Source organism: Phoca vitulina, unplaced genomic scaffold, assembly GCF_004348235.1.
Source record: "Phoca vitulina isolate PV1807 unplaced genomic scaffold, GSC_HSeal_1.0 scaffold28, whole genome shotgun sequence".
Taxonomy (NCBI): Eukaryota; Metazoa; Chordata; class Mammalia; order Carnivora; family Phocidae; genus Phoca; species Phoca vitulina.
Genome location: NW_022589731.1, coordinates 23,505,808 through 23,523,630, shown reverse-complemented (window position 1 = coordinate 23,523,630; position 17,823 = coordinate 23,505,808).

Below are 17,823 nucleotides of genomic sequence, written 5' to 3'. Positions count from 1 at the left end.
AGATTCGCAGCTAACGAACAGGAAACGCGACTAGGGAAATTTAACCATTTGGGGGCTGAGCCAGGCTTCTTTACATAAATTAATGTTTTCTGGGCAGGAATATGAATGGGCCCTTCAAATTTTAGGATGTAACCTCTGCATGTCTCTTTTTATGCGTGAGACAATCCTCGATGCATATTTCCTCCTGAAAAACCTCTGTCTTATCAGCCCCGGAGGTCGTTGGTGGAGTTTAAACCAACCCAGGAGCCCGCTGATGGCTCCCCCTCCTTCCAGAAAGTCTGTGAGTTTAACACAATGCAGCCTGCACTCGACTTGAAAGTCAGGCCAGAGAGCTCTCTTCAAGGGAAAACATAAAGTAGCATATTCCCAGGGAGATCGGTAGTTGAGGGACAAAGAGTTCTCACTGACAGAGGTGCTCAGATGCAGCCCCACGCTACCTTCAGCAAATTATTTACCTCTTAATTTGTTAAAACATATGGGCTTAGGTGTGACTTTTGCCCAAGAGACATTCATCGATATTATATGCTCATTTGGTTTGGCTTTTTTTTTTTCCCATTGAGGATTGAACAAATGTTTGCTGCATTCTGGAAGTTTCTTCCCTCCCTCCCTCCCTCTCTTCCTCTCTCCCTGCCCCAGCTCATGGGGGAAGCCTTGCCGAGTGATGTCTTTTGTTCCTACACTCTGTTTCCAGTCCAGGGCATCACCCCAGAGCATGCACCTGTGGAGGGGCACACCCAGTCCTGAGTGCCTGGTGAGCAGGTCCCACTTTCTGTGCCCCTTTGCTGGCTCTGTGTCCCCCCACTCCCCGTCCCCAGCTCCGTGGGCACCCTCTTTCCCCTCCAGTCTGAATTCAGGCCTTCACACCAGGGCTATCCCAGCCGTGTTCCAACAAGGCTCATCTCAAAAGTCACCACCCCATTCCACTCCCTTAGCATTCCCGTGTCTTTGTGCAGGAAGCCCAAAACCCCACAGATATCATCGCTACTCTTGCTCCCCACATGTCGTGGGCCAGCCATACAGCACTGGGATAGCCCTCAAATGTCCACTGCTGTCCTCAACCCAGTCATCTGCAATTGCCATTCTGTCTGGAATGTCCGACCTCTGGTTCATCTTGTGAACCCTTGGCCTTTGTTCAAAGAAAGATTCATGTGTAGACTGTGGGTGAATGGACAGAGACTGTGGTGAGCCTGGGTGTGACATCTGGCTCTAAAACTCAACCTTGGACATGTCCCTCATGGAGATGCGTGACCTCCCTAAGGCCCAGTCTCATCCGCATCACAGCCGTGACAGCATGCCCACCCCTCTGGGAGAGGGTCTCAGCGCAGATCCCACATGGACAACTCCTCAATGGGCACAATTGAAGCCTAACATACCTTGGTGGCCCTCAGTGGGCCCACCCAGATGCCCCCAGGCAGTGAAGCACTTGGTCGTCTGCACGATTTTGTTGGAGAGCCTTATTGCATGTCTCTGCAGCCTGGAGGGTTCTGGGAGGCACGGGCGTTTGGTACATGCCCATCCTTTATTCTTATAGTATTGAGCAGTGCCTGGCACCTGGTGAATGTCAGTAAGAGCTTGCTATGGAGGGAAATGAATACATAAATGTTAAATTTTCTGAAATTTCCAAACTTTACTATGAAATAAGAGTGGTCCAATGTTGCACAGATCTCCCCATTTTAGATATGAACATTTTAAGAATATTTCCTTCAGCAGAAGCCCAGCTGATGGGATTCCAGGTCTGAATAAGTCCTGCTATCCACCTGCAGCTGTCGAGTGTAGGGGAGACCCCCAGAGGGCAAGGTCGCTGGCCCCAGGGTAGACAGAATCAGGAGACTGTCAGAGCCTTCTTCGTTGCGCAAACGGAGGCCGTGGTAATAGTGAGGACCTCCTTCTGCTGTGCCAAAGCCAGTCATGACCAAGTCCTCTGACAACTTCCAAGTACGTTTTGAACCCATCTATTTTCATCCGTTTGAGCTGCAAACACGTCAGCCCAGCCCCCAGCCCCATATGTCTTGACTGCATTACAATAAGAGCCCCCAACGAACTTCTTGCTTCCGTTCTTGCCCACTCCTGCCCCTGCAGTGACCCACTCTCCTTCAGATGCCTCCGACCCCACTAAATCCCTTTATAGCTCTGTATCTCTCTGGAAATGAAACCCAGGCCCCTCACCCTGGCCTGAAAGATTGTTTCATCAACGGGGCATTTGAGCATGGTTTCATCTTCTCATTTGTATACTGGCATTTCTTCTGGGAATTTCCTCTGAGGATCATTTCAACTTGGAAATTTGTGGGTTTTCAGCTTAATTTTAAAGAGATCTTTACATATGAATTATGTTAGCCCTTCGTGGTCATCTGCCTTTGACTTCTCTATATTGTCAAAGAGTCTTGCGTTTTAATTTTTATGTAGTTCTTCTTCCTTTTATTCTCCTATCTGGTTTCTGCCATTGGCTAAGTATTTAGAAAGTCCGCAGATGGGACACCTGGGTGGCTCAGTAGGTTAAGCGTCTGCCTCCGGCTTGGGTCATGATCCCAGGGTCCTGGGAGTGAGCCCCACGTCAGGCTCCCTACTCAGCAGGGAGTCTGCTTCCCCCTTTCCCCCTACTTGTGCTCTCTCTTTCTCTCTCTCTCTCTCAAATAAAGAAATAAAATCTTAAAAAAAAAAAGATAGTCCGCAGATGCCTTCAGGTTATGAAAATATTTCCTGTGTGATGCTTTCATAGTTTGGCTGTTGATAATATACAGGTAGATAGAGATGATATATATGTGTTAACCTCAGTGAACTAGTTTTCATAATAGCATTTATTAAATAGACTATCCTTTACCTGTTGATTTAAAATTCCTTTGTCCTTTTTAAATTCTGGATCTCCCTCTGTCTCTAGAGGTTTTCTTCTCATCCATTGATGCATCTGTCCTTCTGAGATTTGTACCACATTTTAATGATTGCATCTCAATAATAAGTTTTAATATTCTCCACTAATGTTTCTTCCCTTTCAACATTTTCTGAATGATTTTTGTATGTCCTTTCTACCAGGTGAATTGTAGAATAATTTTGTTTAGTTCTCCACTCCCCAAAAATAACTTTCCTAGAGAAGAATATTACTCAATATTAAAAAGGAATATGTTATCTACACACACCACAACATGGATAAATCTCAAAATAATGATTCTGAGCAGGGATGCCCGTGTGGCTGAGTTGGTTAAGCATCTTCCTTCGGCTCATATCATGATCCCAGCGCCCTGGGATCAAGGCCCATATCAGGATCCCTGCTCAGTGCAGTCTGCTTCTCTCTCTCCCTCTGCTCCTCCCCACTGCTCATGCTCTCTCTCAAATAAATAAAATCTTAAAAATATATATTATTATTCTGAGGAGAGGAAGGCAGACCAAAAAAGGGTGCATACTGTATGATTCCATTTACGTAAAATCCAGGAAAGGCAAACTACTCTTCTATTAGTATACTTAATTTTACATTTTGACAGGATTTTTGTACCTCTAGTCAAAAGTAAAAGCAATCAATAGTTTTATTTCTCTGTGTGTGTGTGTGTGTCATCTTTTTGGATTTAGATATGAGAGGTTACTCCATTCTTAACAAGTGAATCCAGAAGTTGTGATATCCATTCTCATAGACTGTAGTGCCTGGTACAGAAAAGGCTCAGGTCAGTCGGGAGCCCCGGAGAGTAGAGGAGGCACAGAGGCCTTAGTTGTGGGGTTGGGGGGATCCCCCAGGGATCCGAGGGGAGGAGCCAGGGCTCCGGGCAGTAGGGAGGCACTGTGCTGGGCGGTCAGGCTGGGGGTCTTACCAAATGGCAAGAAATATTTTAACAACAATTATAGACTGAACGCGAACCCTCAAAATGTAACTTAACCTGTTTCTAACCCTAGTCCCGATGCCATGCTGAGCCAGCCACTGGGCCACAGAACTGACATGGTCGCTCCACAGGGCAGATGTAAGCACCTCAGGAGGCCACCAGTAACAAGCAGATTCTCAGCACCCTGTCAGCAGAATAATTGAGACTGAGATAACTTTTTTCCAATTTCTTCCATTATTACTGGACAATTCAGTCTTGTTACTTCATATTTTTCTAAAATGCATTTATTTTATTGAGATTTTTGAATTCCTTAGCATGCATCTGTGCAGACAATGTCTTGCAATTTATTAAAATTGCCAAGGTGCCTATCTGTTTATATTTCTTCTCTTTTCTTCCTTATTATACCATCTAGGATTTTGTCTGTTTCACAAGGTTCCTTTTTTAGTGTTTATCACGCCAGCCTTTGACTTATCAGTGCTATCTTTTTGTTTTCTGAATTATTAATATCTGCTCTTATCTTTTTAATTGTTTTGGCAATTTTAATTATGAAGTACTTCAAACATACAGCGGAGAGCTGAGGATCATATAACAGATGCCCATTAAAGTGCCATACAGATATTAAGGAATGCAAGCTTTTGCCATATTTACTTCCAGTCTTAAGTTTTCATAAAATAAGCCTTTCTAGATACAGTGAAAGCCATTGTTCCCACCACTACTGCCTTCTCTCGCCCGAAGAGCCATCACCCTTGAAATCGCTGGGTGTCCATCCATCTCGGATAGATTTATGTATATCCACGAACAACACATACGTTTTTCTGAAGTCTGAGCAAATGGCAAAATACACTGAAGATTCGTTTACAACTTGGTTTTTCACTTGGCATGATTTCAAGATTCACACACATCGATGGCTCTAGTTCATTCCAGCTCCCGTATTATTCTATTATATAGCTATATGATAATTGATGTATCCATTTTCTCTACCATCCTTCTGAACGTGTTCCCATGCACCTGGGGGAGGAATTCTCAAGGCTATGCACAGAGGAGCCGAATTGCCAGATCGAAGAGTAAGCTCATCTTCCACACACATAGATGTTGCCAGACTGCTCTTCAGTATGGTTGATACACCCTCCCCTTGTGCCAATTCCTAAACAGAGGGAGGCCAATCATTTATTGTCAAACCAGGACACTCCGAACAAGGAGAAGAGTCTCTGCAGATAATTATGCTGGACCAGAAGCATGAACCTGAGTGGTCCCGGGCGAGCCAGGACACAGAGCCAGCCACGGACCGCATGGCTCCTGTCTCTGCACAGAGCCTCCCAGCAAACGTTTAACTTTGCCATCTCATGGGTCTGGAATGATGATACCTCCTTGTTTCGCTGATTTTCATTTCCTTGACTACCATCAGGTTGAGCAATTTTCCTTCATTCTACAGGCTTTACTGTCCACTCAAGAAATGCCCAGCCCTGTCCTTGGTGCCAGGAGAGAAGGAGTGAGCAGCAGAGACAAGGAGTCTAGACTCCCAGAGCTCACAGTCTACTCCAGGGAAAGACGTGGTCTTTTCTCTTTACCTGTTGTTACCTCATTTCTGGCAGCGTTGAGCATCATGCAGAGGAATCATGCTGGGTCAGGAGCTGCAGGGATGGGATGGGGAGCACCTTGGAGAGGTGGGGTCACTGGGGAGGCCTCACTGAGAAAGACAGAGTGAAGCAAAATCCAGTGTTCCAGGCTCTGGGGTCCCAAAGAGTGAGTGTTTATGCCTGAAGAAAGGGGTAGGAAGTGATTTTGGAGAGGAAGCCAGAGGCCAGATCCTGTAGACTCTTAGCCATGGAGAGAAGTGTTTGCTTGCTTTCCCCCTAAGGGGGACTGGAAAAACTGGAGGGTTTTACGGAGAACGGAGCTACCCCACATGGGGATGTTTACAGAGCCATGGGATGGAGGGAAAGAAGGAGTCCGGACAAGGATTACCTGAGTCCTACAGGGGGCCAACAGGACTCTGTGGTGGCCATGGAAGCCCAGGTGTGGGAACCAGTCTCCTCTGGCTCCTGCTTAAGAAGCCGAACTAACAGGATTTGTGGAAGAATACCTTGTGGATTGCAGGAAACAGAGGAAGCAAGACCAATGATTAGATTTTGAGATGAAGAACTGGACAAGGATCCTCTTCTGGGAATTGTCCATAACCTTTGCCTGCCTTTCAACCAGCTTTTTGTGAATTCTGCAAATTTTTCTGTTGCTGTTTGATATTCATCATTTATCAGTTATAAGGTTGCAGGTATGTTCTAGTCTGTTAGACATTTTTTTTCACCTTATATGTAAATAAATTTATGGTCTGGGACCGTTGTGTTTTGTTGAACGCCTCTAGATGAAAATAAAAGGAAATCTTCGTGGAATTGGGTCTGTTCTTCACACAGAGGAGTGAATCCACCTGCAATTTAAGTGTTTCATTAGATACAATGTAGGGATCGATCTTTATTTTTTTTCTATGAGAATAACCATTAGCTCTAGTGACATTTATTTAAAAATCCTCTGTTTCTCCCAATCTTACCACCATCATTGTCATCTGTTGTATATGAAATAGTATTCAACTCTATGGGTACACTTACAGACTTTCTATCTTGTTTCCTTAGTCTCTTTTTCTACCTGTGTACAAATAATAAGCCCTGGTATCTGTAGATTTCCCCACCTAATGTTTGTCTTGGCCCTCAGCCATTGACAAACTAGTCAAAAATACTGGAGAGCAAGTTTCCAGAAAACCACCCTTGGGATTTTTATTGAAATTGAACATTTTTTATTAACTCATTTTTTTAAATTTATTAACTGAGAAATTATCATCTGGTTGGTACTGAGTCTTTCCTTCCATGGACTTTCTATCTCTCCACTATTTGGGCCTAAAATCCTCAATCCAGTTTTAAATTTTCTCCGTAAATGCCTTACTCAAAAAGTTTGATTTTTTAAAAATGCCTTAGATTTAAGTTATGATTTTGTGGCAATCACCAAAGGACTCTTATATTTACTTGTTGTAGGAATATGGGGATTTTAATTTGGGGGAAGAATTTGATTCTAGTGTAGTAGTTTTGACAATGAAGCTAGAGATGCTCTTTAATTTCTGCGTTGATAATTGTATCCGCTGTGATTAGTGACAAATTTTTTTCTTCCTTTTGAATTCTCTGAACTACCCCTCCCCCGCCGCTGCCCTGGCTGGGGTCTTTACTGTAATGCTTAATAGAGGTAGTGATAGAGGGGCTCCATCTATTGCTCCTCATTTTTTAAAAATCTAACATGATCTGCTTCCAGTGTGTTTCAATCAATTTCAAATGTGATGTTTGCTGTAGAATTACTTGGTAGTTAGGTTGAGAAATTTATCTTCTTTTCATAGTTTGCTAAGAGTTTTAATAAAAAATGTGTGTTGGATTTTATTTTATTTATTTTCCTGAATGTAGGGAGTTGATCACAGAGGTTTTCTCCTCTAACCTGTTAATTTGTCAAGCTTCCTTAATAGATTTTTCTAGTATTAAGCCATCTTTACACTTGTGGGATAACACAATATTTTGTTGATTAATTTTGCCTATTTTTTTTCTATTTTATTAATCATGTAAAAGAGCTAACATTTAAGTTTGTTGATCTCTCTTGCTTTTATTCTAATAACTTCTGCCCAACTATAATTTTGATCTTTCTACTATTATTGTTCTTCTCCTTAATTCTTGAGTTAGCTATTAGTTTTCTTTTGTGGGCTTGAAAAAAAGGTGATTACCAGGTGAATATTTCTTTCACAGAAATCCACAAGATATTATTACTATTATTATTTATTGTTGTTGTTAATGTATATTTCATACAATGTACAGTTCCAACCTTAAGAGTACCATTGAATTAATATACTTGACCTTTGAATTATGCAGAGGTTAGGGGTTCCAATCCTCTACACAGTCAAAAACTTGCATATAATTTTGATTTCCCCCTAAACTAAAATATGAATAGCCCACTGTCACTAGAAGCCTTTTTGAGAACATAAACAGTGGATTAACAAATATTTTATATGTTACATGTATTAGATACTTTATTCTTACATAAATATAAGGTAGGGAAAGGAAATGTCATTAGGACAATCATAGGAGACAGAAAAACATTTACAGTGCTGTCCTTGTAAAAAATCCACGTGCATGTGGACCCCCACAGCTCAAACCCATGTGGCTCAAGGGTTAGCTGTAGGAAGGAAGGGTCAGCACATAGTAAATGTTCATCACCTCAGAAAATCCCTGTGTTCACCTTCCCAGCTAATCCTCCCACAAGTGTTGACATGTAGAATTTTCCTTGGACTTCAGTTCTAAATGTGTTCTAATAATTAGTTTGATTTTTTAAAATTAAGATTTAATCTTTAGAGCATTTTTATCACAGCAAAACTGAGAAGTGCAGAGATTTACCATCTATCTGCTGCCCTCCACCCATGTATAATCTCCTCACATTGACACCCCCACCAGAGGGTACACTGGTCACAGTTGATGAACCTACACCAACACATTTTCATCACAAAGGTCCATAGTTTACACTACAGTTCATTCTTGGTGTTTACATACTATGAGTTTGAAGAAATGTATAATGATATGGATCCATCGTGATGGTATCACATGAAATAATGCCCTAATCATCCTCCGTGCTCTGCCTATTCACCTCCCCCACTCCCAACCCCGAGCAACCACTGATCTGTTCACTATCTCCAAAGTTTTGTCTTTCCAAAAATGTCATAGAGTTGGAATTATGCACCACATAACCTTTCCTATGGGCTTCTTTCACTTACTAATACGCATTTACGTTTCTTCCATGTCTTTTCATGGCTTGGTACGTCTTCTCTTTTTATTTATTATTTATATTATTTAAATATTATTTATGTTGTTCCTTTTGTATGTACCAGTTTATTTATCCATTCACCTACTGAAGGACATCTTGGTTGCCTTTAAGTTTTGATAATTATGAATAAAGCTGCTATAAACATTCATGTGCAGGATTTTGTAGGTTTTCAATTTCTACAGGCAAATCCTGAGGAGCAAGACTGCTGGACTGTATGGTAAGAGTATGTTTAATTTCGAAAGAAACTGCCCAACTGTCTTCCAAAGTGGCTGCGCCATTTTGCATCTTCACCAGCGATGAGTGATAGTTCCTCTTGCTCCACATTCTCACCAGCATCTGGTGTTGTCAGTGTTCTGGATTTTGGTCATTCTAATAGGTGTGTAGTGGTATGTCATTGTTGTTTTAATTTGCACTTTCCTGATAACATGTGATGTGGAACATCTTTTGGTATGCTTATTTACCGCCTGCATATCTTCTTCACTGAAGTGTCTGTTAAGGTCTTTGGCTCATTTTTAATATTTTTGTTTGTTTGTTTTCTTATCGCTGCATTTTAAGAGTTTTCTTCTTTTTGTATATTTTAAATAACTCCTTTGTCATATGTGTCTTTGGTAAGTATTTTCACCCAGTCTGTAGCTTATTCTCATTCTTTTGACATTGTCTTCCACAGAGTGGAAGTTTTTAACTTTAATGAAGTTCAGCTTATCAGTTACTTATTTCATGGATTGTGACTTTGGTGTTTTATCTAAAAAGGCATCACTGTGCCCAAGATGATCTAGGTTTTCTCCCATATTATTTTCTAGGTGATTTATTGTTTTGCATTTTACATTTAGATCTGTGATCCATTTTGAATTAATTTTTATGAAATGTGTAAGGCCTGGGCCTAGATTAGTTCTTTTGCTTTTGTTTTGTTTTTGTTTTTGTTTTTGTTTTTGTTTTCATGTAGCTATCCAGTTGTTTCAGCAGCATTTGTTGAAAAGACTATCTTTTCTCCATTCATTGTCTTCCGCTATTTTTCAAAGATCAGTTGACTATATTTGTGTGGGCCTATTTCAGGACTCTGATCTGTTCTGTTGATCCATCTGTCTATTCTTTCACCAATACCACACTGTCTTGATTACCACAGCTTTATAGTAAGTCTTGAAGTAGAATAGTGTCAGTCCTCCAAACTTGTTTTCTCTTTCAATACTGTGTTGGCTATTCTGGGACTTTTGCCTCTCCATATAAATTTTAGAATCAGTTTGTCCATATCCACAAAATAACTTACTGTAATTTTAATTAGAATTACATTGCATCAATAGATCAAGTTGGGAAGAACTAACATCTTGAAAATATTGAGTCTTCCTATCAATGACTATGGAAATATCTCTTCACTATTTAGTTATTTTATTTCATTCAGCAAAGTTTTGAAGTTTTCTCGTATAGCTCTTATACATATTTTGTTAAATTTTTAAGCAAGTACTTCAAATTTTTTGAGTGTTAATGTAAATGGTATTGTGTTTCTAATTTCAAATTCCATTTGTTCGTTGTTAGTATATAGATAAGTGATTGACTGTCATATATTAACCTTGTATCTTGCAAGTTTGCTATAACTGCTTATTAGTTCCAGGCATTTTTGTTCTTGTCTATGATTTCAGATTCTCCACGTATGTAATCATGTCATCTGCAAACACAGAAAGTTTTATTTCTTTGTTCCCAATCTGTATACCTTTTATTTCCTTTTCTTGTCTTATTACATTAGCTGGAACTTCCACTATGGTGTTGAGAGGAATGGGAAGAGGGGAACTCCTTGCCTAGTACCTGATCTTTGTAAGGAAGCTTTGAGTTTCTCACCATTAAGTATGATGTCCAGGGTCTAATGGTCTTGATGAGGGGTAAAGTTAGTGTAAATGTTGTATAAGAGGCCCAGAGACTCTGAAGGGCAGAGATTAAGGGATATAATCCAAATCTGTGCAACACTAGCAACTACAGGTACAGGTAGAAGCACATGGAAACGGAAGGTATGTGAAGTGTTTTGCATGATCTCAAAAAGAACAACAAAGACAGGCTAACTAACTAAACCAAACTAAAGGTTAACTGGCTGGGTTAGGGAAATGCATAGGTAAGTTTTCATTGTCACCTCCAAATGCAAACTGTCTACTGATTTTCAAATGTCTCTTTTTGTTGTTGTTACTGACATTTCAAGGCCTCATTCAATATTTTAGCATTTAAACTTAGTTTTACAGAAATAAATTTTCAGCTGAGAAATCAAGTCCCTAGGCATAGAATTACATAACTTTTCTTAGTTCATGCACTGTCTTTTATTATTGTTTTGAGAAGCTGTAATGAAATTTTATTTCTTTCTACTTGACTTATAGAAATCAAAATTCCCAAGAGGAAAAAAAGCTAAAGAATCCACCAGAGGGAGCTTAGAGTTGGCAAGTACCCTTAAGATTCTTTCCTTTTCTTTTTCTTTCTTTCTTTTTCTTTCTTTCTTTCTTTTTCTTTCTTTCTTTCTTTCTTTCTTTCTTTCTTTCTTTCTTTCTTTCTTTCTTTCTTTCTTTCTTTTTTCTCTTTCTTTCTTTCTTTCATTCTTTCTTCCTCAGAAATCAACACCTCAAAGTATGGGTTTTGGTTTCCATTTATTTTTACAGTAGTTAATATTTTATTACTTAAAAAGGGAAGCAGTGTTTGTTCTTAATTGTTTTTGATTAAATATGCTAATTACATTTTGGAATACTAATGACACACAGTACTAAATGTTTTAATAATGCAGTGAAGTAAGCTGGCAAATATAACAACAAATTAACCTGAAATGGCTACATAGCTTTCCTCATTTTAAATTGTAATAATACAAAAGAGAGGGGAAAAAAGTCAAAATTGTGTCATCTAATGCGGAAAGGAAAAACTTTATTAAATAATTCTGGCATTTTAATGTAAAAGAATTCATTAAGAAGCTCATCTCTTCTAGAGCAATGACCTAGAGAACAGTCAGTTGGTTGACTGTTTCTAATCTGTCAGAATTCATGCCCCACAAATCAAGACAAAATCAGTTCCTTGGCAGTGATCAGAGCCCCCCCTCTCCTTGCGTGGACATACCTGGTCTACACTGATCCAGAATGTGGGACTGTGCTGTAAGGGACAACCCATCACCCCGTGCACACCCCCAGCCCCAGGCAGTCCACCTCCAACCATGATGCAACTTCTCTTTATGTTAATCCAAGTTACGTCATTGTCATCAAGAAGAAGGAAAAAATATTTGTCCAGATGTCCACTTGTATTTAACAGAGACCATTCAAGGTTTTTGATAAGAAGCAACACTGTGCTTTAATCTCTTTCTTTGTTGTCTTATGAAGTGGTTAATACAACCTTGAATCAGTTCCTTATTCTGGGCTGGTATCAGCTCGGAGACAGCAGCAGCTCCAAAGAGGACAAAAGGCCACGCAATGCAGAGGGACGTGAACACTGCTACAGTCAAAGGGTCTCACGAAAAAATTAGCTTTGAATCCCATTACCCTTTAGAGCAGTGGTTCCAGCTGGCAAAGTCTGGAGACATTTTTGTTTGTCACAGCCGTGGTGCTACTCGCCAATAATGAGTAGAGGCCAGAAATGCTCCTAAAAACCCTACAATGCACAGGACAGTCAACCACAGAAAAGTATCCTGTCCCCACTGACAGTAATGCAGCAGTTGGGAAAGCCTGTCTAGGTGCAACGACCAAATGACAGCAGGTGTCCAGGAAGGAGAAGCACAGTGGAAGGAATGTGCTAGAACGGGAGCTCCATGGGCTAACGGACCTGCCTCCTTTACCATTAAATTGCTCAGGAAATGGAAGGAAAGAAGGAGGGAGAATGTGTGTGAGAGAGGGAGGAAGAGGAAAGAAGGAAGGAAGGAAGGAAAAAAATAAGTCAAGGCCAAAGATGAACACAGAGATTTGAGACCCACTAACCAATTGCAATGCATGGATCTTATTTTGATCCTGATTTGAGCAATGAATTGTTACAGATTTATGAGGTTGCCAGGGAATTTTGAACCCTAATTGGATATTTAATGATAGAATTATTGTAAAGTATTAAGGGGAATAATAGTGATAGATAGATAGATAGATAGATAGATAGAAAGATAGATAGATATATCCTTATTTTTTAGATCCTTTTTTTATCCTTTTTATTTTTTACCAGCAAAACCTGAAAATTTTATGAGTTTAAGATTTACTTCAAACTATTCTAGAGAAGAGGAGGGGTGGAAGGATGCAGGGTATAGATGAAACAGGATCATTATTGCTTAAGCTGAGCAATTAGTCTATGAGAGCTTATATTTTTTCCATTTTTGTAAACATTTGAAATATTCCAGAACAATATATTTTAAGGAAGACTGTTTGGTTCTTTTAATTTTTTGTTGTTAAAATCGCAGAGTGCCTCCATCGACTTCATGGAAAATCTCCCAGGTGGCTGTCCCCAGTCCACAGAAGAGTGGCTGCCCAGCAACTGCCCAGCCGGAGACCCGCACGCTCGGGCATGAGGCCCAAGGAGACAGAGCTGGTGCAGAAACCCAGGGCCGGGTGTCGGGAGACATGGCTGGTGCAGTGGGCACCGGCTGAGGCAGCTCTGTTCTCTGAGCCTCCATTTACTCATCTATGAACGGTGACAAGACCACTCAGCACCCCTCGCCTTGCAACTCTGAGATGCCAGTGAAGTCACTGATATGGAGTTACATCGACTGCAGAGCCCCTCACAGATGTGCCCAGGGTTGAGCCTTGCAGAGGGGAGCCCGGTGCTGGTGTTCAGAGAAAAGGGCCGTCATACCCTCCTCGAGGGGCTCAAAGATGCACAGCCTTGTGGGACCATTGTTAGAAAATGGCTTGAGCCCCACAAACAGTGAGGTCCAGGCACCATCCTGTGTGCTGAGAAGGTGCCGTGGGAGAGTTGAGGAAGGCTGACCGCACTTTGTCTGAGTGTTTGGTGAACCATAGGAACCCACTCACAAACCCTAGAAGGTTCCCGCAGCCCTGCTCTGAGAGGCCGGACGACTGAGGAAAACCCATGAGGCTGCCAGGTGGCTCCCTCAGTGTCAGAAGAAGACATGTGACAGGGATGAGGGTCTGATCTGGACAACGGTGAAAGCCCAGAGACGTCGATTTGGTGCAGCTTGCCAGAGACTTTGGTTAAAAGATTTGGCCGTTTGGCACTAGGGAGCCATTGAATATTTTTAGGCTCAGGAGAGACATGGCCAACCCTATATTTAAGAAGGTTCTGAATGTTTTTAGGAGACATATTTAGGTTGCAGGTGACCAGTTCTTGAACTATAGCAGCTTTTTTTTTTTTCCTGTAAACTTTTTCTGTAAAGAGTAAGATAATAAAAGTGTAAGTATCTGCAGGACCTGTATGATGGTCCTGTATTAGCCCAATAATGTGCCCAGGCCTGGCACATTATAAAGGCTAGATACTGGGGATTCACATTCTTCTTAGAGTTTATCATTTTTGCAGACTAACAATCTCAGGATGTGGCCCATGAGCACTTGACTTGGCTACCTACATGAGCCAGATAGGGTGACCAAATTGTCCCCATTCACCCAGAATATTCCATGGGCTAGCACTAAAGGTCCTGGACTCCAGGAAACCCACAGTTTCAGGCAAACTGGATGGTCTGTCCCCCTGACTGAGACGACCTCATGGGGTGCTGGGATGTGAACTTTGGGCAATGCCAAGTCCACACCACTCAGCCCCGGACGGGGAGGACGATGGTCTCCTCTCTGTGTCTGTGTGCACGGGGACCACCATGCCCAGGGGGTGGCACTTCAGTGACCAGTTTCTCCAAGGACAGTTTGCTCCTGGAGCCCCCCAGGGCTCTGACCTGCTCTGGGCATACCTCTTGCCCAGGCGTCCTCCCGAATCTCCATGATGATCATTCTGATCTTATTCCAGATAAATATTTACTTTTATTCTTAATTTGTATCCTTTTCTTTAAAAAGGCCTCTCCAATTGTATATACCCGAGGCCTCATAAAACCTGATTCACCTCTGGGTCTAAGGCAGTGGGGCTAAGTATTTGACCTCGGGGGTCAGTTCAAAGCCTGGTTTGTCCTCCTCATTTCAGGAGTCACAGATGCACTCCCAGGGCCATTTCCTTAGTCCTAGAAGGTGAGACACACAAAGTTCTCACTTGCAAAATTAAGGACATTTGTGTTAGACATGAAGGTTCCCTTTTTCTTGTTAAAACTCCTTTGACTTTGTTCATTAAGCTCTCAATGAGAAAGACCAACCAGTTTAAAAACCTCAGCTTGTCTCCCCCTCAGTAAAGCCAGTCGTGAGTGTGGACGTCGGGCCAGCCGCATGCTGGTTCCCCACAGGAGGAAAAGGGCTCCAAGCGCTTTCCGGGGAACGAGACCCTGAAAGCTCCCATTCACAAGCTGCTGAGCAGCCCCGCCCCCTCCTCGTGACTCCTATAGCGCCTGAGGTGTTTGCAAGGTGCCAAAAGAAAACACACACTCTCGCTGCTGTAATAAAACAGCCATTCTGCCAGTGCACCCTCTGTGATTCAGTTACAAGGCAAACACTCTCACGGCCACGGCTGTCCCCTGCAGGCCAGCGCCCCTTCACCTCAGGGATCCTCCTCTGCCTCCCATTTCACAGGGGCCCCAGATGGGAGAGGCCCTTCTAAAGAGGGAGCGGCAATCTGCGTTCTCAGCAGACCCCATGCCCGTGCCAGGGGAGACCGGGCCACTCCAGGGCTGGGCTGCCGCAGCTGGGCAGAAGGGGGAAGAAGGGGGCATGGCAGGGGGAGGTGAGTGGAAGGAATGGGGAGTTTCTATCCCAGGGAAGTCTGAGGGGACCCAAGGACACATTTGACTCTGTGCCTAGTCCATGGCAGCCAAGAATAAATATCAAAGCAACAAATGTGGCTGTTCCCAGGGCCTCAGTTTCCCCACAGGTCAGGGTCTCTGTGAAACAGAGCTGAAAATGGATGTAGGTATGCCTGAGGTTCATGGGGGAGCAACCCGGGAAAGAAGATCGCAGGACTGGTCAGGGAAGCCATCAGATCATGACTCAGAACTGACTTAGTCTCTATCCACCCAGGGGCCTTCGGAGCAAGGACGTGGCTGTGGGCAGAGATCAGGCCCTGTACCATTGTCCTGTTTGCTATCCAGCTGAAGCTGCCCCTCGAAGGGCATTGCCTGGACATTGAAAATGAGGCTGACCCTGAAGGAAGGGCTGGAGGCTGCTGGCCAAGCACATACCTCACAACTGGCTGAGGGTCCTTCCTGGAAGAGCAAGGGGGCTGGGCATCCATGTCTGCCATGGACACTGGGATTTAGGATTAGGTAAAAAATACAACAATAGGGGCGCCTGGGTGGCTCAGTCGTTAGGCGTCTGCCTTCGGCTCAGGTCATGATCCCAGGGTCCTGGGATCGAGCCCCGCATCGGGCTCCCTGCTCGGCGGGAAGCCTGCTTCTCCCTCTCCCCCCCCCCCCCCCCCCGCTTGTGTTCCCTCTCTCACTGTGTCTCTCTCTGTCAAATAAATAAATAAAATCTTCAAAAAAAAAAAAAAAATACAACAATAATCTGGCTCGGAAGAGAGCCTCAGTACACACAGAAGTTGTTCTGAGTTTTCTGAAGAAGGAGGTAAATCCCAGGCGTTCCTGGGAAATCTGGAACCTGTAGCAGGGATTTCTTGCTGGTCAGTTAATCAGAGGATCATCCATTTTAGATGAAGACTCCAGCTTGGTTCTCACCGCTACTATGGTCCTAAGGCAGCCATGGCCCATTCTGCCTGAGCAGGTGCAGCGGGAGCCCCTCTGCGTCCTGTCCCCGCTGCCCCCCCCACCCGGGTAGGTTGGTGCTCCCTCTGACGCCCCCTCACAGCTGCCACGGGGGGCACACAGCCCTTGAACTCCAGGTGTGACGTTAGCTCCATGAGGACAGAGACCTCTGCCACTGTCTGCCACCGCGTCCCCAGGGCCCGCCAGGCGCCGGCGTCTGACAGATACTTCTTGAACTGAACTGATGGTAACTAAAATGTGCGAACAGCTTTAGCTGTGAGAACATCCCTGACTCTGAGACAAGACTGCAAAGCACGCTCAGGTCCAGAGGCAGAGACCCTAAAACAAAATAAGTAACTACAAATAGAAGAAACATTTGTTGACCCTGTAAAGGCCATTTACCAGAAATGTTGGGTAGCCAACAGTGCACTTAACCGTGGAATGTGGTGAGTGATCCTGCTCCCGCCAGAACCTGCCCATCCAAGAACACAGATTTTCGTCATGTTTTCTTCTCTTGTAATCCTAACCATCAGCTAAGACAAGGAAAAGAAAACACAATACAAAAATAAGAAGAAAGTATAAAATCTCACTATTTTTCAACCTACGAAAAAGTCCAAAAATTTCAATTAAACCATTAATGTTGAGATATTTTACTATTAATTTTGTACAGAGCCACTTTCCTGATCTTCCTTTTTTGCCAATTGTAAAAAGAGGTGAACTCCAGAGCCTATAAGCTGTGCCTTCTCCCCTGTGAGCAGACAGAAAAAACTCAACCTCACCAGTGAACCAAGAAATAAAAACTTTCAGCATAATGGGCCAAAGATCTTTGACTCTCACACTGACACACTTTCTTAAAGAGGATTGTGGAAAACCGGTGGTTTTCCTACTGTTGGGACAGTGCACGTTTGTCGAACCATTTGGGAAGGCACATTTGTGAATGAGTGTATTTTATAAGCAAACGCTTGTAGGTATCTTTCCTATGGAAATGTTACCGTGACACTGTTAATAGATATGTACAAGGATAGCTCTGCAATCACATGTGGAAAAGCAAAAATCTCAATGAACCTAAATTTTCGATCCCTCAGGACTAAGTTATAGCACATTCATATAAGGGAATGCTAGGCAGGCAGCTTTTTTGTGAGGCTGAGGCAGCTCTATCTGGCCTCCCTGAGAGGGATGTCCACACTGTTTGTTAAATAGAAACAAACAAAAAACAGATTGCACAATGAGATGTATTGGTATGATTTCATTTCTGTTTAGAATATATAATATACATGCATATACATATGCATGTAGGAATATATAATATATGCATATATATAAGATACATTTATAAAGTCAGGAAGGCTCCATCCCGCCTATCAATAGTTCTTATCTCTCGGTTGGGGGGGCTGGAAACTGTACCCTTTTTATACAGTTTCCTGTTGTTTAAATAACTCTGCAAGGAGC